Here is a 21,730-nt window from a genome sequence, read left to right on the forward strand (position 1 = left end):
GGGGGGGGGGGGGGGTGGGTGGTTTTGTTGTCAGAAAATTTAAGATTGTAGTCATTAGAACATATATGCTTGTTTAAAATAATTTTTCCAAATATATTAAAGAACAACGATACATATGAGAAACTGCAGTTTGGTTCTTCCATCTTACTGTGTCAAAGTGGGCCTAAGCTGAAAAATTTAAATCCACATCTATATTCACGTTTCTTCAGCACTAGGGAACATCTAAATTAACAGCCTTATATCATCCCATAATTGACAAAGACCAGCTACAAAGATGAGGCCTGGATCTAGCCTTACAAAGTTCAAGGGATTTCTGATCTATGGTCATGAATTACATGATACAGCCAATTTCAGTGTAATTAAAGCAGTATAAAATGCAGTGGTGAGTTGAGAGATATGCACACTGATCTGTCTTTTATTTTAACAAAAGGACTATTTTTTCTGGGATACTAAAACACTGCAATACTAAAATTCTGGTTACAGTGTTTTCCTTATCTATTTTTCAATCTGCTCATAACTGAAATGACTTCACCTAAAGAATGCATAGATGTTTGGCACATTGGTGCTCAACCAGAGAAAATGACAGTAACTTTCTTGGTGTTGAGTTGTAAATTACAGGTCAAATCCAGAACCTCTAGACACTGATAGTCTCAGCAGGCACTATTTAAGTATGAGAAATAACATCAATATTTCCAACCCCAATAATTGAAAAATCCTGACATAAGTCACGCAAGGCATGAGACTATCTTAAACATTATTATATATGTGTGTGTCTTTATATATGCATGCATGTATATTCTTAAATATACATACATACATGTGTGGAAGTATGTATATTGGTGCATATATACATCTATATATAACATATATTCTCTCATATATTTGTCTACATATGTGTGTGCGTAGTGCATGCGTGTCTGTGTCTGTCTGGGGGTTAATAGCCCTTGGGATTATATTTTCAAACTTTTACTTTGAATCAGAAGTGCTAGAAACTTACTTTAAAAATGAAAGCTTTGAATCTCATGTATCTCATATATTCAGGAACTAGGTCTTTAAACAACATATACTGTGGGATTTAAACCTGAGAGATGGCAACACTGTCACATGGAACTGATTTTTACACTAGCTTGAAATATAGCTGAAAAGAATGCTCATCTGTCAAGTATTTCAAAAGGAATAAAGCTATAGTTTTCTTACCATGGGGTAAAGCACAGTTTAATGAAGAAGTTCAGTGTGAGATCCACTAGGTTTAAAGAACTCTTGTTTGTTTTGAGATGAGATTTTGGATTAAACTCATATATTTCAATTTAAGTTGCAATCACCCTTATTACATTGTCAGGTTTGATTAATTTCAACATAGTCTGCCACCTTGATTTATGGTAATGGACAGATGCAGGCTTCTTCTCATGAGAAAAAAGCAACAGATCTGGGAAATGGAGAACTTTGTTTTTAACGTTATAATCTGGTTTTATGCAATGAAATACTAGAAAAAGATTTTGGTGCCAGCCTAAAACAAGCACTGGCATTCTTCTTTTTGCTGAAAAGATCTTTCCAAATTATGATGACCTGTTGGATATCAGTTTAATTTTCCCTAAACTAAAACATTATAATTGTGAAAGTGTTAGTTTTAAACCAGTGTCTTAGAGGCTGATCTGAATGGAATTCCTGGTTTAATAATTTTGTTTTAACATTTAAACAGGACATGTGGATGTTATTTTTGCCAAATATTTTACACAGAATAAATCACGGTAAGCCACCTAAACCAAAGACAGTTATGCTGAAAGAATTAATTTCTGCATGACAACACCTGTCAGCACTTTTCTATTGAATCAAAACCCGGATCTTAGAGACAGCTACAGTTGAATAGGTTAGGTACTTGTTTACAAAGTAAATAGTAACTGCACCTTGAAAACCTTGAAACACTTTGTTCTGCTGTTAAGGTTAGAGGAATGCAAAGTAGTTGAAGAATGAACAATGCCATTGACTCTGTTCTGATATGCCTCAGTGAAGTTTGGGAGATGCTCTCCTGTGGGCATAATAGGTCAAGGTTTTACATTGTTTTCTGGCTTGTTTTAACAGAGCAATGCACAGAAGCTTCAGGAGTTCAATCTGAACAAGTTGCAGGTGGTGACTGGAGACTGGACGCTCACCTTGCTCGGCTTATTTGACCCCAGCAGAGCTTCCTGCCCAGAGCAGGGGGGCTGGACCTGATGATCTCACAAGGTGCCTTCCAGCCCTAAAATTCTGTGAATCTGTGAGAATCAGAGGCATCAAAGAGAGGCTAAATCTCAGCAAACATTGGGAGGTTTACAAGAATAAGAAAGCATAGCCAAATGCTAGTTAAGAGCTGGTGGGGTGAAAATGCTATGAATCTAAACAGATGTGGTCATTTCAGTATTTTTTTGGGAAAAAAGGGAGATGTAAGGATGCTGACTCTTTAAGAGGTTGGTGCTATCCATGCTGGTTATATAGAACTGCCTGGGGACAGCTGGTCTGAAGCAAGGCGCTGGAGAACAGGGTTGTCTCCCTGTTATATCCCTCTCCATAGGCCACAGAATGGCGTGGGCCACCCGGGCCATGGCCCAACCAACTTTTAGCACATTAATTTAGCTAGTTATGCAGTTAAAAAAATAGCTATGTAGTTTTAACCAGAATGACAATTGCGCATTTGTGGGTTATACAAATTAACATGCTAAAAGTTGGTCGGGCCGTGGCCCGGGTGGTCCACCCTGTTCCATGGCCTATGCTCTCCTTTAGTTTAATATATTAATAAAGTTCAATCTGTTCCTAAAAGTTTGACTACAACTATGACCTGAAGAATCCGCAAATCACACAGCTTGTCTTGAAATGACACAAGCATGGGTTTGCGGGCCTCTTTCTTGGCTTCATTCTAGAAGTGCACAGAGGTCAGATCATTGCTAGGTCAATGACTGTCTATTTCTATTTCTTTGATTTTTTGGACATTGTTATACATGCTCAAGGTGGGTCAGATTAGGTCCTTCATAACCAGGAAGCAGGAGATTGCCTTCATTTCTTCATAAATGCTCCAAATTCAGAATATAACTCCCTTCAAAGTTGAACTTCCCAGGAGAGAGACAAGAAATGAGCACATGATTGCCCTAAAGTTAAGCCACAAATATATCACAACTTCATCCAAGAAGCCAGATCCAGAAGTGAAAAGTGTGGGGGAGTGAGAATTCTGCAAGCTGATGTTCTTCTGCCTAAATACCAAATCTGCACAAGTCTCACCTCTGGAGAACAGCAGCTTGGGAGACGTCTCACAAGCAGAAATATCAATAACCATTGGTCATGAAATCCTAAATGGGTTCAAAACACATTTGGGGTAAGCACACAACCCTTTGGCAAGTCCATCCCCTCACCAAACTTTTTTGACATGTAAATTGGGACATCTGAAACAAAGAAAGTCTCCAGAAGTTTGAATTCTTTGGGTAGGATATAGGAAGACTATTCAAAAGAAATGAAAACCAAAGGTAATAAACTTACAGAGTATGGCCCATGTGGCTGCATCATGGAGAACAGCTAAGAGTTGTCTTGAGACAAAAAGAAATCATGTCTTGCTCAGACCAAAGAAGTTTTGATAGACACTTTTATTATGGCCTAGAAAAGTCAAGCAATGTAAAGAATGTAAAGCAATGTAAAGACCTTAGAGAACATTAATATTCTAAGACTTAAGTGGGCCATGCATAAGGCTTGAGTCAGACAAATAATATCCCAAGAATCTCTTTACAACTCTTTCCCATTTGCTTTTAAAGTTTTGTAAGGTTTCTCTGGATAGTCTTGCAAGTAAAAAGACCTTTTCTTAATCTTGCTAATAGGGGGCCTCACAGATACTGTATTTTCTACCATACCATGTGCCCCCAAGTAATAGATGCATCTTTTGGGGAAGGCAAAATGAAGAAACCATATTTTTTCCAGTCATAGCTGAAAGCTGACCTCATGGAGAAGGATCAGAGCCTGCTCTTCAGTTCACTCATCCTCCCTTTCCTGCTCAGGCAAAAGCTAGAATTAACCTTTCATAGCCACTGCAGAATTGGCAGCAGTTTTTTGCTGTGAGAGGGTGAACTCTAGCTTTAACACTGAACAGTAGGCTCTGACCAGTGCTGCTGGCTGCCTTAGAGAGAAGAGAGAAAAGCATCAGCCATTACAGCGCCATGCTTCTGTCCCAGTGTAACCTGCTTTGCTTAAGCCATGCACCCCAACTTTGTAAGGTTAATTCTGTGGGGAACAGTGTGAGTGCTATGCAAGTACCAGTGGCATTTTATGCCACAGAGGTCTCAGGACCTTTAATCAGTTTTGAATTTGCTGCCTTTCATTTTTCCTGAATGTCCCCTTGTTCTTAGGTTATGAGAACGGTAATAGAAGCAACAAACCTATCTTCTCTAGGCCATTTATTATTTTGTCTCTTTTTAACATGTCCCCTTTTGTTCATGTCCTCTCCAAATAAGAGTCCTACATAGAAAATTATAATGCAAACATATATATGTTGTGTATATATATATATATTATATATGCTACGTATAAATTTAAAATAACAAATATTCTGTATGTATCTATTCATTTATCTATATCTATAGTTATATATATCGTATCAATAATATATATCTATATGAGATATATATTGTGAAAGATGGCAGAGTCATTCAGTGTTTACAGACAAATGAGAGGGTTTGAGTGGGAAGAATTTTCCTGGCTTGTATTGAAAAAATAAATCACAGAATGTCAGAGAGCCCATGGGGTCCATTAGTAATTTCTATGTTATACATTGAAAAACTGATGCATTTATACTGCTTCTAAGATAGAAGATTAAACCTTGACTGATGAGGACTGTCTAGGAGGTGATCTAAATTCTGGACTTGGAAACAGGGAAGTGGAGGCCAACCCAGATGCAGGGACTGATGATAGTCCTTCCATGGGGGTGGGGAATAAAGACAATGGCATTTACTCCATATGGTACTTGTGACTGCACACACCTGCAGGAGTCTGAAATGAGCAGGACCTGTGCTGCGGGAGGTGGCAATTTCAGCTACATATTTGCCTTATTAATGTTTTAGATTAAATATTATAAGAAGAGTGTAAGCATCTGTTGCTGGGGCTTAATGACTCTGCGATTGTTTAATATTTTCTGTTTTTAAGAGACGGAAAGGTAATATGCTCCAGAGAAAACAAACTGTTTAGTACAACAGCCTGAGGCAGCATTAGAAAATCATTTAATTTTACACTTCTCAGTTCTCTGCTGTGGAAAGCTAAAGGTGAATCTGTATATCAGATGCTTTCCTGGGTGACTCCACATCTGTGCTGTCAATCAATATTAAGAAGCAGTTACTACTTCAGATGTCAGTGGATGAAACATGAGCAATTTATTTACTAACCTCAAGAAGCTTCTAAATCCAACACTGACTTCTTTTCTTTCATGTTGGAAACTTCACTCCTCATTGAAAATGTTGCTGACGGCAAGGTGTTGCAGAGCACAAATCCTCTTTCAAGTAGATTTTTTAGTCACTACTAGGCTCAAATGTTACCATTTTAAATACTTTTAGATATACATGGGTTGTTGAGAGGAGTGGCAGCTACACAAAAAGGATGAGCTAAAGGGAACATATGTTTAAGGTTTCCTCTAGACTAGGCACAGATTCAGCTTTCACGTTTCTTCTTTTGCTGAACCCATAAAAGAATAAATCCATAAGATTTCTTTATCTGAGGTAAGTTGTGATGAAATAATAGAGACCAACTAGGATGGGGTTCCAATGTACTAAATGCTGCACAAACACATGGTAGATATGGAATATTTACCCACATAGTATAATTTACCAGCCTAGAGTTAAGTTCCTTACTTCACATAGGAAGGAAATACAGTCCAGATGAAGCGACTGTAAATTGTGTAATGACTGGATAATCATGCTTATCAATGATTCAATGCCACACTGGGAAAAAGCATCAAATAAAGTACCCCAGGAATTCATCCTGGTTTTGGTGCTGTTCAATATTTCCACTTGCCTCTAACCCTGCGCACACCTTTTGCCCACCCCTGGTGGCAGGGGAAAAGTGGGCAGTGACCAGCTGCTGTGTTCACCTGCTAGGTTCCAGAGGTGACCCAAAGTGGTGGCTCCAGCACCACCAAGCTGGTGAGCTTAGAGACCTCCTTGTGCATATGTTGCATAGCCAAAGGGAAATGAGACCACACCCTCCCCATACCTCTTGGATCTGGCCCTGGTTCCAACTTTGGCCTTACTTTCAGCCTATTATAATCATTTTAAGGCAGAATTTTAACCGCATCCCTGTATCCAGTTTGAGCAGAATATTTTTTTCATTAACCAATCCCTTTCCATGATTTTGCTTGATGCTAATACATTAGAGGCAGGCAATTATTTCAGCTGGAGGGCTGCTTAACAAGTGCCCCGCCCTCACCCTGTAACTCCTGACCTTTGCCACCGAAAGTTCCTCCTCTTGCCCTGGAAGTACTCCATTTGGGAGCGAGGGTGCTACCATCTTGAAACCAGAAAAAAGGTCATATACTAAAAAAATCAAACACCTACTATAACTTATTTTAATGCTTTTTAAAAATATATTTTTGTCCTGATTTATGTGCGTTTATGTAGTGTATCCAGAGGACATTAAATAATAGCTCAAAATACAGTCTTACTCTTGTATATTATGTGTGGGGGTAAGGGGTGTACATGGGGTGTGGTTGGGAAGTGGGTGTGGTGTGGGTATGGTTGGTGGGGTGTGGGGGGAGGGTGCAGAGTTCCTGGAGCGTGCCAGTTTGTGGATCTGCATGTGATGGCAGTGAGCAAGGTCAGCCCCGCCCAGCCTCATAGTGCTCCCACCTGAGTCCCTGGCTTCACATGGCAGCAACATGCAGGGCCACCCCACCCAGGCCCACAGCACTCCCACCCAAGTCCCCAGCTACACATGGTAGCAGTGTGCAGGGCCAGCCCCTCTTAACCCCATAACATGCAGCTCCCACACTCCCACCTGAGACCCTGGCCGCATGTGGTAGCAGGGTGTGGGACCAGCTGCACCCGGCCCCAAAGTGTGCAGCTCCTGCATGCCTGGCCAAGTCCCTAGCCGCACGTAGTGGCAGCGTGCACAGCCAGCCAGACCCAGCTGCATTGTGCACGGCTCCCTGCACTCCTACCCCTTCCCTCTGGCAGGAGTCCCTGACCCTGGCCCAGTGAGCCCCGTACTTGAATTCTCAGGCTCGCAGGCAGTGAGGCTGGGAACAGCCACCATATGGCCAGCAAAAGCCTCTGCCAGGCTGAGGCTTCTTGCCTCTAGAACCCTCTAGTTGGGGCTGGGGCCATGTCAGGCCAGGCTGGGGTGGCGAGTGCTTAGCAGCCAGAGCTGCACCTCTTGCAGGGACTTGCCAGCTTGCAGAGGCAGCAAGGGGCAGGGCTTACAGGGAGCTTACAGAAGGGCCCCATGGGCCACATAGAATTGCCTGGCAGGCCACATCCAGCAGTATTTTGCTCACCCCTGTAACACATCTACATAGAACTTCTCAATGAAGCTGTCATCAGTGACATGCACTCGACTTTTCTGCATCTGAGATCTGCAGCATTTTGCAAAGTATATATTTTGCCACGTTTATAACAAGACTTCCTAAAAGTAAAACACTGTTTGGGGCTTAGCCACAACCCACACCTCCAGCATAACCAGACGTATGCAGTCTCTCTCTTGGCAGCTGCATTCATTGCAAGTAGTTTGGGTTTTTCATGTGACCTTTTCTGTGTACACTCTCCTGTGTATAGGCCTAAGGACAAAGTTAACCTCTTATGATGGATGCAGAACTTTAACTCGAGATTTCAATGTTTTGGCTGCCCTTGATATCTGGAGCGTGTTGTTTATCTGTGACGTATTTTCTTTGCACAAAGCAATTTCTGTCAACACATTGTTTTAACGCCACTAATTATTCTTTCTCTGATCAGAGTCTCTGTCAACTCACCAAAGTCATGGATCTTACTAAGTTTCTTTAATTCTATGACATATTACCCTATGGTTTCATCAGGTTTTTATAGGCATGTAAAAACGTGTCCCTGTCATAGGTCTAAATTGTAATCATTCACTTATATATCACTACATCCTGATTCTGAAAGCTAGGGAAAGCTCTGAAGCCCCACCTCCACTATACACCAGCCAGTTGTTGGTATCAGTGACATAGCCCTAAAACTTAGGCTGCATTAACTTTTAACTGACTTTTCCATGCAGATGATCTACACATATGTCTGTTCTGTCCTGTTCCCAAGCAACCCACTCCAATTCTATCTCTTTCACAGGCTCAGATCCTCAGCATCTCAAAATGTCCCACTGTGTGGTATTGGACCATAAATGGAACCAATGCTTCCACTGCATGGAGACAGGAATATCTGAAGCTCTTTCACCACAAAAAAGGTGGAGAAGATTGTGTAAGTAATGTACTATACACTGCCAAAGAGAGGTATAATCAGACCTGGTGCAGCTTTAAAAACAAGCTCTACATTAAAATTAGCATTTAGATAATTTTCCATGGAGAACAGTTGACAGAAGAAAGCTGTGATGCTACAGTTAAATAGAAGCTAAAGAAAAATATTGCATGTAAAGTGCAAATCACTGGTATTTCAGTGTTGTTCAGAGTGAGGTTTTTCCATTGAACACTTGGATCCTACCAATCTTAAACCTCTAGCACAGAGGAGGAACCAATGGTGAGAGGAAGCACAGTGTGATTGCTACCACAGAAAGACACTATATTCCAATGGTGGACAATCAAATCAAGGGACAACATATGCGCATGCAAAAAATAGGTGCAGTATAAAGCCCCATGGGGCTCAATAATACACAAGCTAAGCATAAAACAACAGACACACCTAGAGGATGATCTGAAAGACAGGATAAATATCACATAAAAACTCCACTAAAAAATGCAGGTCCAAGACTTTAGAACAAGCACTAACAAATACACTGCCCTGCTCAGCCAAGAGAACTAAGCCATTGCCTGTACATACTTTGTTTTGAACTAAACAACATTGAAAACTTTTCTCTTGAGCACTTTTAGGGACAGTAGCCAGGAAGAGTTTGAACAAATATTTTTCAGACTTATCACCTGCTTTTTTTTAATAATTAGTACATCTGGGGAAACTGGAATAGCCCCAGAGAGCAACACATACTTAGGATTCTACAAATATCTGAACCATGAAGGGAAGGAGTCCAATGAGGCAGTGGGTGGTCAAGCACATCTGTTGAGACTCTTCAGGAAATACCAGAGCTGACTTGGCTTTACAGTGGGATTGGTAGCGGGGTACTCAATGTTTCTCTTTCTGAAAGCACTGCCTCTGCTGAAGCAGTTTGCCATATGCCCTCTGTGCCATTTGCTCTTGTTCAGGACCCAAAGAGCACATGAGACAGTAGACAAGGTTCCCCACTGCAGAGAAGAGTTGTCAGTGAGGAACTTCTTCCACGAAAAAGGAAATGTGCACAGGATATGTTTACCCGGACATAACTCAGTGCCTTCGTACAGCTTGGAGTGTTTTTCCCTCCAGCTAACCTCTTCTGTGAGGGCTAGTGCAGGGGTTTCCAAACTTTTTCTTATTGTGTACCCGCTTCCAGATTTACCAGCTGCCTGCATAGTCCTATCAGCATACATTTTATATTTTAACCCCTTAAATACCAATTATTATTATAATGAAAATTAAATTCACCATTACAAAATTTCTCTTGCCTATCCCCAGGGGTACACGTACCACAGTTTGGGAACCTCTGGACTAGTGGAGGCAGATCAGGGAAACTGCTTCTTCATCTGCCCCTGTGCCAGTCTTGCACCTTCCACTAGTGAGTAGTTTTCCTTGAGCCAGTATTGCTTCCTTTTCCCACCAAGGAAAGTAGGTGAAGAAGGAGGGAAGAGAGTGGTGGTTCCCGATGCCAGTTCTAGCTGGAGGTAGCTAGAGCTGTACACACTAAAATTTGGTAAAGGGATTAGGGTGGTCAGTTTAGGCCATGTACTCTTGTTTTCAGAAGTGACTAGCAGCTGGATAAAAAAGGGAGAACTGAGCATTTAAATGAAAATCTCCAAAAATGGTAACTGAGTTCCTCTGTTCAGTGTTTGGGGGCTGAGTTTTAAAAACTTGCATGGTAGTCACTAGAAGATGTATTCATTCCTAGTATAACTCTAGAACTTAATCAGAGATGAATTTAGCCCAAGCTTGTGACAGTGCTGCAAACTCTCTTATTGGTTTGCCTTTGGAGGCAACTGGAACTGGTACAACAGATCTTTAATTGACAGCTTGAAGGAAAGAATATTATAATAAGTTCTGGTCTGCTACCTTTGATATAGATGTTCTCAGACCTTATTCTCATTTCAATTACTCCTTAGTTATGTATGACAGTGCTGGCCAAAAAAGGATATGTCTCCATTACAATTCATAGGGTGTGATTACAGCTGATGTAAATGTATTCAAGCTACTTTTAAACTAGCTGGCTTAAGTACTGGTACCAAGGACAATATGGATTTCGGTATGGGCCAGAAATAAGTACTCAGTAGTGTTACCTGGATTACAGGTAAACTTGCAGGTTGGCTAATGATAAGAGGCAAAAGACAGGTCTAAAGCCTGACCTTGTATTGCTTAAACTCCAAAATACAAAAGCAAACACTTATCCCATAGTCTGATTGGCAGTGGGTCATCTTGAATTTGCTGAGTCCTCTAAATTTTCCTCCAGTCATTATTCTCTTTTTATAGATGGCTCATTCTAATATTCTAATAAATGTTCTCTGGTTGGTTTTATTCAAATATCTTTGTTTCACTAGCTCTCTTGTGGATGTGGGAGATCTCAGTTAGTTGGGATTTACATTCCTGTGATGCAGGGTGACCATGGATGTCTGTAGGCATGCAGGGGTGCTGCTCAAATGTACTGTAATTACAGAGTGTCAGAGCAGACACAATTAATCGAGTCAGCTGGAGCGTGTTAATTAGCACACTCCAGCAGCCTCTGCATCTTGTGTATTCAGTGTCCCCACACTTCAAAATGGCAGTGGGGTGCTTTAACTAAAACTCATCGAACAAGCTTTAGTTATAGTGCCCCATCACCATTTTGAAGCACAGGACACTGAATAACTGAGATGCTGTGAGTGTTTTAATTAGAGCAACTCTTGGAGACACTTTAACTAAAGTGTTCCACCCCTGGAGTATGTGTAAAGACACCCCGTTTGCCTTGGTTTGACTGGAACAGTCCTAGTTTTCGGAGGCTGCTCCTGGCCAGTTGGTAAAAAATAAAATGAGTATTCCAGGCACAGGGTGTGGGGTGCAGCCCAGCTGGGAGGTGGAGTGGCACGAGCTGTGAAATAGGAAGCCCTAGCAGACAGCAAAATTGCCCTACAATAGGTTAGTTTAATTAGTGGAATGACCATTAAAAAGGGGAGATGATTGGTAATACCTGTGAAGTAAAGAACAATGGGTCATTAACAGGCCATTGACTCCCTTAGCTGCCTGAATAGTAATACCAGAGCTGCACCACACTACCCTGCCCCTGCCTTTGCCTGCAGCAGCATGGTTGACTTAAGAGAGTGGGAGTGGTGGAGCGGTGTCCTGGCTTTCACATTGTCCCACATGGTTGTTACCCTACTGTGATGTGTTCCTGTAAAAGTTATGCTTCTGGAAAGAAGGATTCCTTATCTCCTTCCCTTTGCCACTGTGGAATGACAGTGTCCTGTTTCTTCTTTACCTTAGTTTATAGTATTCTCTGACAAGCTTGCTTCGTTGTTATAACTTATTTAAGAATCTTAACAAAAATATAGCTGTTATAGCAAAACAGCATCTAATATATTTGGTTACATCAATCATTACTATAAGCTAAAGCTTTGATACAGTGTATTTGGATCATTCAATTAAAGCTTTGTGCTCTGTTTAACTGGATCTCGTTACAATTTTAGCTGGACATGTGCTTTTACTTTACTGACCAAACTGGTTGTCCTGTCTGCAAAGGTTCAACCGAAAGTCACTCAGAAAGAGGCTTTGGAGCCTTCTGTTTTGCCACACTTCGGATGAGTTGTCTGTACCAGTACCTCTGCGCTAATTGACACCATCTGAGCCTCTGATGCACTAAATTTAACGGAGCTAGACAGATTTGTACCTGGTGAGAATCTGACCCATACATATTGTAGATGGTTTTAGGAAACTACACCTACACAGTGACCAGAATTAGTTACTGCTCTTGGTTGCCGTCTTTTCTTCCTGTCCACGTTTTGTCTGACCAGGGTGACCCAGGGTCATTAGCATATGCATAGTCAATGCTCTGCCATTGGTTCATATGCATTTTGTGAGGGAATTTTTATCTTCACAGTTTCCCACTGCATTGTAGCCTACCATACCATAGTTTCATAGTTGGTAGGGTCAGAAGGGACCTAAGCAGATCATCAAGTCTGACCCCCTGCCATGGACAGGAAAGAATGTTGGGGTCAAACAACCCTGGTGAGGTAGCAGTCTAGCTTCCTTTTGAAGACCCCCAGGGTAGGAGCGAGCACCACTTCCCTTGGAAGTTGGTTCCAGCTCCTAGCCGCCCTGACAGTGAAGCAGTGCCTCCTGATGTCTAGCCTGAATCTACTTTCCGTCAACTTATGGCCATTGTTCCTTGTTACCCCTGGTAGTGCTCGGGGGAACAGGGACTCTCCCATTGCCTGCTGGTCCCCCTTGGCAAGTTTATAGGCAGCCACCAGGTCCCCTCTCAGCCTTCTCTTGTGGAGGCTGAACAGGTTCAGGTCCCTTAGCTTCTCCTCGTAGGGCCTGCCCTGCTGCCCCCTAATCATGCGGGTGGCCCTCCTCTGAACCCTCTCAATGCTGTCTACATTCCTCCTGAAGTGCGGCGCCCAGAACTGGATGCAGTACTCCAACTACAGCCTGACCAATGTCGCACAGAGGGGGAGGATCACCTCCTTGGACCTGCTCGCAATGCAACCAGGAAAACTTTGGCAACTACCACTGTGGAACTGCAAATATCGTTACCCCTTGAAACCTATCTCCTCCAACAAATAAGAATGACTGTTCTAGAGTGTTTTTCTTAGCTAGACCTTAAGAACTCAGCTGCAGTAATTGCTCAGTCTTAGGCACCACACTTTAAGAAAACTGTTGACAAACTGCAGGGAATCTAAAGGAGTTTAACAAGAATTATAAAAATAATTAGAAGTCATAACTCATGACCCATGTGGAGAGGATGAAGTGATTGGTTCTGTTTAGTCTAGAACAGTGATTCTTAACCACGGTGCTGTGGTGCCCAGCCCCTCTGCAAAAAGGTAAGCACTTGAATAAATAAATCAGTTTTTGAAATGGGGCATATCTCCATTCACAAAAGTTATGAAAGAGTGCCTGGAGTCTAATGAGTCTGACAAGGTTGAGAACCACTGGTCTACAAGCAAGAAGGCTAAGAGAAGAAATGGTAACAGTCCAATGAATACATATTTCAATACATAAATGGTTACAAATTAGACATTCATCATTTATTCAACATCTTCATTAATGATGTGGACATTGGTGTCAGGAGCAGACTGGCCAAGTTCGCTGATGACACCAAACCTTGGGGTAAAGCATCCACACCTGAGGACAGGATGGTGATCCAGGCCAACCTTGACAGGCTCAGAAAATGGGCAGATGAAAATCTGATGACCGTCAACTCCGAAAAATGCAAGGTACTCCACCTTGGGAAGAAAATCCTGCAGCATGCTTACAGGCTTGGCAGTGCTATGCTTGCTAGCACCATGACCAAAAGGGATTTGGGGGTCATGATTGACCACAAGATGAATATAAGCCACCAATGTGATGTTGCAACCAACAAAGCGAGCAAAACTCTGGCTTGCATCCATAGATGCTTCTCTAGCAAATCCCAGGATGTCATCCACCCGCTGAACTTGGCCTTGGTGAGGCCGCAGCTGGAGTACTGTATCCAATTCTGGGCTCCATAATTTAAAAAGAATGTGGAGAAGCTTGAGAGAGTCCTGAGGAGAGCCATGCGTATGATCAGAGGGCATGAAAACAGGCCTTATGATGACAGGCTGAGAGCTACGGGACTCTTCAGCCTGCAAAACCACAGGCTCAGGAGGGACCCGGTGGCTGCTTATAAGTATATAACGGATGTGCAACAGGATCTGGGAGAATGCTTGTTCACCAGAGCGCCCCATGGGATGACAAGGTCAAATGGTCACAAACTCCTCCAAGACGATTTCAGGCTGGACATAAGGAAGAACTTCTTTACAGTCCAAGCCCCCAGGGCCTGAAACAGACTGTTGCCAGAGGTGGTGCAAGCACCTACTCTGGATTCCTTTAAGAGTCAATTGGACATTTATCTTGCTGGGATCCTGTGACCCCAGCTGACTTCCTGCCCCTGGGGCAGGGGGCTGGACTTGATGATCTTCTGAGGCCCCTTCCAGCCCTAATGTTTGTGAAATCTATGAAATCATATTCCTGAGGCCCCGTAGGGAAAAGGACAAGAAGAAATCAGCTGAATCACAAGGATTTGCAACAAACAAGGTTTCATTTGGAGATTGAGGTAAACTTTCCAGCTGTTTGGGTAGTGGAACTCTATGACAGGTTGCTAAAACATGTTATGGAATCTCCTTCATTGGAAGTTTCTAAGAACATGGTAGATAGACATCCGTAGAGGATGGCCTAGATGTATTCAAACCTGCCTCACAGCAGGGGGATGAACTTAAGTCTTGAGGTTCTTTCCAGCCCAACATGTGCTTAAGCAAGGTGACCACAGAAGGATATGATGCAATGTAATCACAGGGTTTTTTTGTCTCCAGGGGCGCTGACAGAATTGATATTCGTCACAGAATCAGCCCCTTGAAAGCACATGTCATGCCCTGACAGAAGTGCCTGGCTTCAGACTGCTTTGAAAGTGCCCAATAGTGCAACAAGTTAACCCTCATTTAATGAAAGTACAGATGAAGGCACTCCAAAGTGGAGTACCTTCATTAACTTCTGTTTGCCCCTGCGTGCAAACCCCGACCCTAGTGTGTCTGCAGGATAGAAGGAGGGATGGGGAAGGGGAAAGAGCTCCAATCTGAGGTTTGCCAAGCCTCTACTGGAGAGGAAAGGGTGGATTGGAGCCCCCCCACCCCCCCAGCCCCCCGCAAGTTGGGTCAGAGGGCGTGTGTGTGTGTGTGTGTGGGGGTGGGGGTTGCTATAACTCATGGCTCTTTCTGTGAAGTGCCATGAGTTACAACAGGGAGCTACACATCCGTGAGTGCTCCAGGTGTCAGATTATCAGAGCTCTGAAATTCTATTCTTCCATTAATGCAACAAGACCAGTTTGTTGACCTTTGGAATATAATCCTAGATTTACCTGTTATATCATGCTTCTGTATAAAAGGTAGTGGCTTTGATCAATAGCATTTTACTTGTGGGACAGAGATACATTTTAAGAGATGTTTTGTCTGATTCAGCTTCCAGAACTTCTGGAAGGGACTTTGTTTCCCTTCCTCTTCTCCCCTAATCTCACTAGCAGCTTTCTAACGGCTTTGCAAAACTCTCCCAGCAACAGTAGGGCTCTGTAGTCAGCTGGCTGCTTGAAAGAGGAGTGAAAGGTAATACTTCCACTTTTCAATTAAATAGAATCCCAAAACTAGCTGTTGGGATGCTGCTTCTCTGTTCATTGGTACTGCTATAAAAAAAAATGGCAGTTGAAGATTTGTTATAGATAATGGGCCAATTTAACCTGGTGAAACTGGATGGACATAATGGAGGCCTTTGTGTTTATAATTATGATGAATTTTAATGGTGATACTGTATTTACCCAAATCCAAAGACAACCCTGAATTGAAGATGCCCTCCAATAATTAGATTGTCTACAAGGGAAATATATAAATTTGATGTAATCTTCCATGTACAGAAACTAATTATTGGAGGGAGGCAATAAGACAGGTTGGGGGTGGGGGTGGGGCAAGAAGCTTGAGCCCTGCCCCTTACCCCTGGCATCTTGTTGCCTACTGCCTGTCTGCCTCCACTCCTACCCCCATTTGGCTACTTCCCTTTGCCTGCCACCCCACCACCTCTGTGCCTGCCTCCCCACAGCCTTGGTCCCCCTTCCTCCTGTCTCCCTGTATCTTTCCTCCCCTTTGCAGCCTCTGCCCCTCCCTGCTGCTGCTTACTTTTGCTCCAGCTCTGCCCTGCTCCAGGGCCTGGCCCAAGCTACTGCCACAGAGGCTGAAGGCATAGTGCAGAGGCTTTGTGGGGAGCAGGAAAAGGTGTGTAGCTCCAGTCCTAACTCTGAGGTGGGGCTCGAGCCTGAGCCCAAGCCACAGCAGCTTCCTGCCATACCTCATACTTGAATTTAGGATGAGAAGTTCCCCTTCATGTTAAAATGGGGGTAAAAACTCTCATCTTGGATTTGAGTGAATATAGTACCTAGTTTCAATTGTGGGCTTGCAGAATCTAAGTTAAAATAATCTAAAAAGTATTACACTTATGGTAAATTTGTTCAAAAATAAAAACTTATTTTTCTTACCAAAATAGCCAAAGCTCTAGAAGGACAGTGGTCCCCCAACTTGGAACTGTAAATTAGCACAAAAGTGACCAAGCAGGAACACATTTTTATTTTTTCATCCCATTTTGCAGCTTCAAACCATGCAAGTCTCTTCAAATACAAAAAGATAATGAATAGCAAATAGGCTTAGAAAGCAAGTGCAATTTCCATCCTGTTTAAACACACTGATGTGATTGCACCAAACTGTTTCAATAAACACAGACATGGGGAATATAAATAGGAGGTAATATTTAGACAGTGTTAACATTTCTCTGTTTTTTCCAATCAATTGATGATCTAAGAGGAAAAAAAGCATCAGGTTATTGCATTTGTTACAGAAGCTGGTGTTCACTTTTCCTGCAGTAATCTCATAACATTTATTGTGTTTGTGGTTTTCATCTGAGATAAAAACAGGCTAAAGTTCTGAAATATAGACTTATAAATGTCAAAATAAAAGCAAATTTGCTTCTACAGTAATATGGACTATATCATTAATTTTATTAAGAACCAGTATTACATAAGAGGTATGTACAGAGCATTTATATATGTGGCTATCAGCTTCATTTAATTTCAATCTAATTCAAACCATAACAGGTATCTATCAAGATCAAGATAAATTATATTACTATACTTTGCCATAAAGTGTTTTATAACTCATATCAGGCTAGACAGTATTTATTCTACAAGCTTTCCAGTAATTATAGATGTTATTTAAATATTCTGTGTGTGTGCTCTTATTCTGAAAAGCATAGGGTAAATCATGTACCACCACCTTGGAAAACTGACTTAGCACCTGTGGGGAAGATGATATCACACTTCCTTGGTAGTAATACAATAAGCCCTCAGTTCATACTTAATTGTAACATGACATGTAGGAAATAAATGCTGTGTAGACTGAAGAGAAATGACAAATATCTCAATTTTAATTATTTATGCTTCCACAGCATAGCCCAGTTAACATTACCCTCTTTAGTAATAATTCTCATTTTCAGGTGGAAATTTCTGCTACTATGTCTGCTTCCCAGACCAGATCTCTTAGAGTCTGGAATAAAAGAGTGCAGATGAAGGCAAGGGAGTTGTACCCTCAGAGATCAGGGCTGAATTTAGGTCAGGATGTGTACTGCAGGAGCTGACCAACAACAAATAGAACTAATTTTGGATAAATCCTCTCCCCAGGGGGTGTATATACTTGTGCAATTAGCATGTAGTAATAAATTCCAGCGCAGTTTGCATCAGAGTTTTTCTCCCGAGGTCAGCATTTATACATGCTCCCAGGACTGTAGCATGTTTTGCCGTGGCAGAGCAGCCCTGGGCTGGCAGGGGGGTGGGATGTCAGCCTTCCAACTCAGGGCTGCTCCAACCTGGCTCAATGTACTGTCGAGGGGCTGGCTGGGGCACAAGGTTGCTACAGTGTGGGGCTAGCCAGCAGGAAATCCCTCCACTGTAACACCCTCATGCCCCAATCAGGCCTGGTCACTGTCTACCCACATGTTTTGGCGAGTATACCTACTCTACTGTAGGAGCATACTTGTCCTGGACAATACATGTCCCAGCCTCCCTGCTGCAGATCAGCCCAGCTGCTGGCTCCACACAGCAAGCTCCTGTGATAGGCCCTCCCCCAGGAGTAGCTCCTATCCTGACTAATACTGGCCTGTTTGTTTCCCTGCAGCTAGCCCTAGCACAGCTACTAGTCCCACGCAGCAAGCTTAGCCTGCTGCAGCATCCCCTTAAAGTAACATGAGCTTCTGGCTCCCTGTTACAAACTGCAAACAGCACGTATGAGTCTTCAGCCTCTAGAAACATGGGGCAGTCCAGGGAAAAGTAAAACTTAGACAAAATAATCCTAGAAATGACCGGGGATCGGGCCTGCCCAGCCCACATGTGAAGGCCTCCTTGCATGAATTTCAGGCCTACATGCTTGAAAGGGGTGGGGGCTCACCCAGCTGCCCCATCACTTCCAGTTCTCTTTCTCCTTGTCTTACAGAATGGGTCTCATGGATCAACCTTCTCTTTACGAAGAACTGGATGTGGTCCGAAGGGGAATCTAACAGTTCCTCGGCATTCAGCCGAGACTATCTGGAATATCCAACTTGGGACTCCGCTGCCATTCATACCACTCTGCTGCAGGGATAACCCTTTGAAATTGATTTTTTAGGTAGCTGCTACAGTGAAGCAGGCCTAGTAGCAAGGCCCAAGAGAGTCACATTGTCAGGAACCTGGAAGGGAATGAAGTAGGAGAGATACTTCTTTCCATCGCAGTTTTCCCTACTCTCACTTCCTATTTGGAAGCCCAAGCAGCAGGTAATGCAAGTCAATCATTGAAGCCATAGTAATCCCTCCAGGTAACAACTATATAGCTCTCATTCCAGTTTATGTTGGTATCCCTACAAGAAGATGCCATGTCACAGCCTATAATAAAAACCACCAAAACTGATGAGACCCCCAACCCATTTTTATCTACTTGAACCACTAGTTTTAAAGTGCAGTGTTCCAAAAGGCAATACCAAATGACATCTTGTTGAGGGTTAACAACATTTACTAGCCATAAATTTGATTGATTCATACCTAGCTTTCATTCTTAAATCTGGTCCAACATTAAGACTAAATGGATATCAAAAATTGGAATAGGCAAAAAGAGAAGTGTCAATCATTGTTTTCCTTATTGCCATATTTTACCCATGCAGTCTTCAAAGAAAAGAAGAACTTTAATTGTGTTAATAATTAAAGAGGCCTGTAGCAGACAGCTTGGATTTGCTTTGGAGAATAACAGTATACTTATAGTTACAGTGCAATATTTTTGCAACCTGCAGGGTCTTAATTTCAAGATTAAGATAATAAATGTAGTAAATCACAAATAGAATGAGAATGAGAGTCAAGTTAATTATATGATTCAGTGAAAAGCTATAGAGACGGTGCTTTGAGAATTAGCATCTGTCAATCAACCGTTCTAGTATCAATTATACATATATTTCTCACCTAAAAAATTGCAACATGAAACCTAAATGCAACTTTTAAATGCCTGAATCTAAAATTGGAAACCAAAATCAAATAATTCTGCTCCTCTACAAGATCTATTCTGAAATGTCTATAATACGGGTACCATACAATACTGTATGCTTAAGACATACATTGTCATCGTGATGTAAAACCAGTGACAGACAATGTGATGTGCTCTGTATAGCAATCCTAATTTTGGGAATGACATCCTTACCTCAGTTAATCTATAGGAGTGTGTGACAGGGTGAGAAGTCCACCCTGTCAAGCGACATGAAAAGAACAGAGAACAATACTTACCATGCTGGCGAGCCCAACCTGGGGAAAAGCCATGCCAAGAGCTCTGGATGGTAATTAGCTCGATCAGCTGGGAGAGCTAGCCGTGCAGTGAATGGAGCCCTTGACTTCAGGAGGGCCAACTTCAACGAGTTAAGAAGATTGGAAGGAGAGGCAATGCAGTTCCAGAGAGTAGGGGAACTAGATGTCCAAGATGAGTGGTCGTTCCTTAAGGTGGTGATCCTCCGAGCCCAAGGGGTGACAGTCCCAACATGAGTCAAAGCAGGCAAGAGTGCTCAAAAGCCCCCTTGGCTCACCAAAGGCATTCAGGAACATCTGAAAGCCAAAAAGGAGGCATACATCCAGTAGAAGGCTTGGGGGCTATCACCAAAGAGGATTATACCTCCATAGCAAGAGTCTGTAGGGAGGCTGTTAAGAAGGCTAAGGTGGAGATGGAACTAGGGCTAGCAACAAGGATCAAGGACAACAAAAAGTCCCTTTTTAAATACATAGGGAGCAAAAAGAAGGCACCAGGCAATGTGGGGCCACTGCAGGATACGCTTGGCAATCTGGTGGTTGCACCAGATGAAAAAGCAGGCCTTTTTAACAACTTCTTTGCCTCCATTTTTCTGAGCAGGGACTGGAACTTCTCCCCCACTGGGATACAGGACAGATTCAGGAGTGATTCCGCCAGACCTAGGGTCAGGGAGGACCGAGTTAGGGAACTTCTGGACGTGTTCAAATCAGCAGGTCCAGACGCTCTCCACCCCAGGGTGCTGAGGGAATTGGCAGGGGTCATTGCGGGGCCCCTGGCACGGCTGTACGAACACTCATGGTGCTCTGGCCAGGTGCCAGAAGACTGGAAGAAGGCCAATGCAAGTCCACATTTTCAAAAAAGGGAGGAGGGAGGACCTAGGCAACTACAGGCTGGTTAGTCTTACTTCAGTCCTGGGGAAGCTCTTTGAAAAAATTATCCAGGAGCACATCTGGGAGGGACAGCAGGGGGGATGATGCTCAAGGGCAACCAGCATGGGTTCATTAAGGGCAGGTCTTGTCAGACCAACCTGATAGCCTTCTATGATCAGGTCACAAAATAATTGGATGCAGGTGTCGCCGTGGATGTAGTCTTTCTGGACTTCAGGAAGGCCTTTGACACAGTCTCCCACCCCATTCTCATCAAAAAGCTAGGCGACTGTGGCATTGATGCCTACAGTCAGATGGGTCGCAAATTGGCTAGGGGGCTACACCCAGAGAGTGGTGGTGGATGGGTCATATTCGAACTGGAGGAAGGTCAGCAGTGGAGTCCCCCAGGGCTCAGTCCTTGGGCCCGTATTGTTCAATTTCTTTATCAGCGACTTGGACAAGGGGGTGAAAAGCACCCTGTTCAAATTCGCTGATGACACAAAAATTTGGGGCAAGGTGGGCACACTAGAAGGGAGGGACAGGATATAACTGGACCTGGACAGGTTACAGGAGTGGGCGAATGAGAATAGGATGGGATTCAATACTGACAAGTGCAGGGTACTGCACTTGGGCAGTAAGAACCAGAAGCATACCTACAGGCTGGGGAACTCCCTTCTTGAAAGCACAGTGGCAGAAAGAGATCTTGGAGTCATTATCGATTCGAAAATGAACATGGGCCGCCAATGTGAGGACATGGTCAGCAAGGCTAACCGCACCTTGTCATGTATCCACAGATGCATCACAAGCAGGTCCAAGGAGGTGATCCTCCCCCTCTATGGGACACTGGTCAGGCCACAGTTGGATTACTGTGTCCAGTTCTGGGTGCCGCACTTCAGGAGGGATGAGGCCAGCATTGAGAGGGTCCAGAGGAGGGCCATTCGAATGATCAGGGGGCAGCAGGGCAGGCCCTATAGGGAGAGGCTAAGGGACCTGAACCTGTTCAACCTTCACAAGAGAAGGCTGAGAGGGAATCCAGTGGCCATCTATAAAACTTACC

At 43.1% G+C, this 21,730-nt stretch overlaps 1 protein-coding gene and 1 long non-coding RNA gene across 3 annotated transcripts in view; one reads left to right on the forward strand and one right to left on the reverse strand.

Moving 5' to 3' along the window:
• Positions 1-19,786, forward strand: part of LOC112549367 — a 50,752-nt gene extending 30,966 nt beyond the window's left edge. The window contains exon 3 of the long non-coding RNA XR_003092771.1: positions 18,485-19,786. This is a non-coding gene — a long non-coding RNA (uncharacterized LOC112549367). The remainder of the gene's footprint in view (positions 1-18,484) is intronic.
• The window catches only part of LOC102376769 (sulfotransferase 6B1-like), a 154,217-nt gene that overhangs the window by 112,266 nt on the left and 20,221 nt on the right, over positions 1-21,730 (reverse strand). The window lies entirely within an intron of this gene.

The sequence above is a fragment of the Alligator sinensis genome, unplaced genomic scaffold, assembly GCF_000455745.1.
Source record: "Alligator sinensis unplaced genomic scaffold, ASM45574v1 scaffold489_1, whole genome shotgun sequence".
NCBI classification, from domain to species: domain Eukaryota; kingdom Metazoa; phylum Chordata; order Crocodylia; family Alligatoridae; genus Alligator; species Alligator sinensis.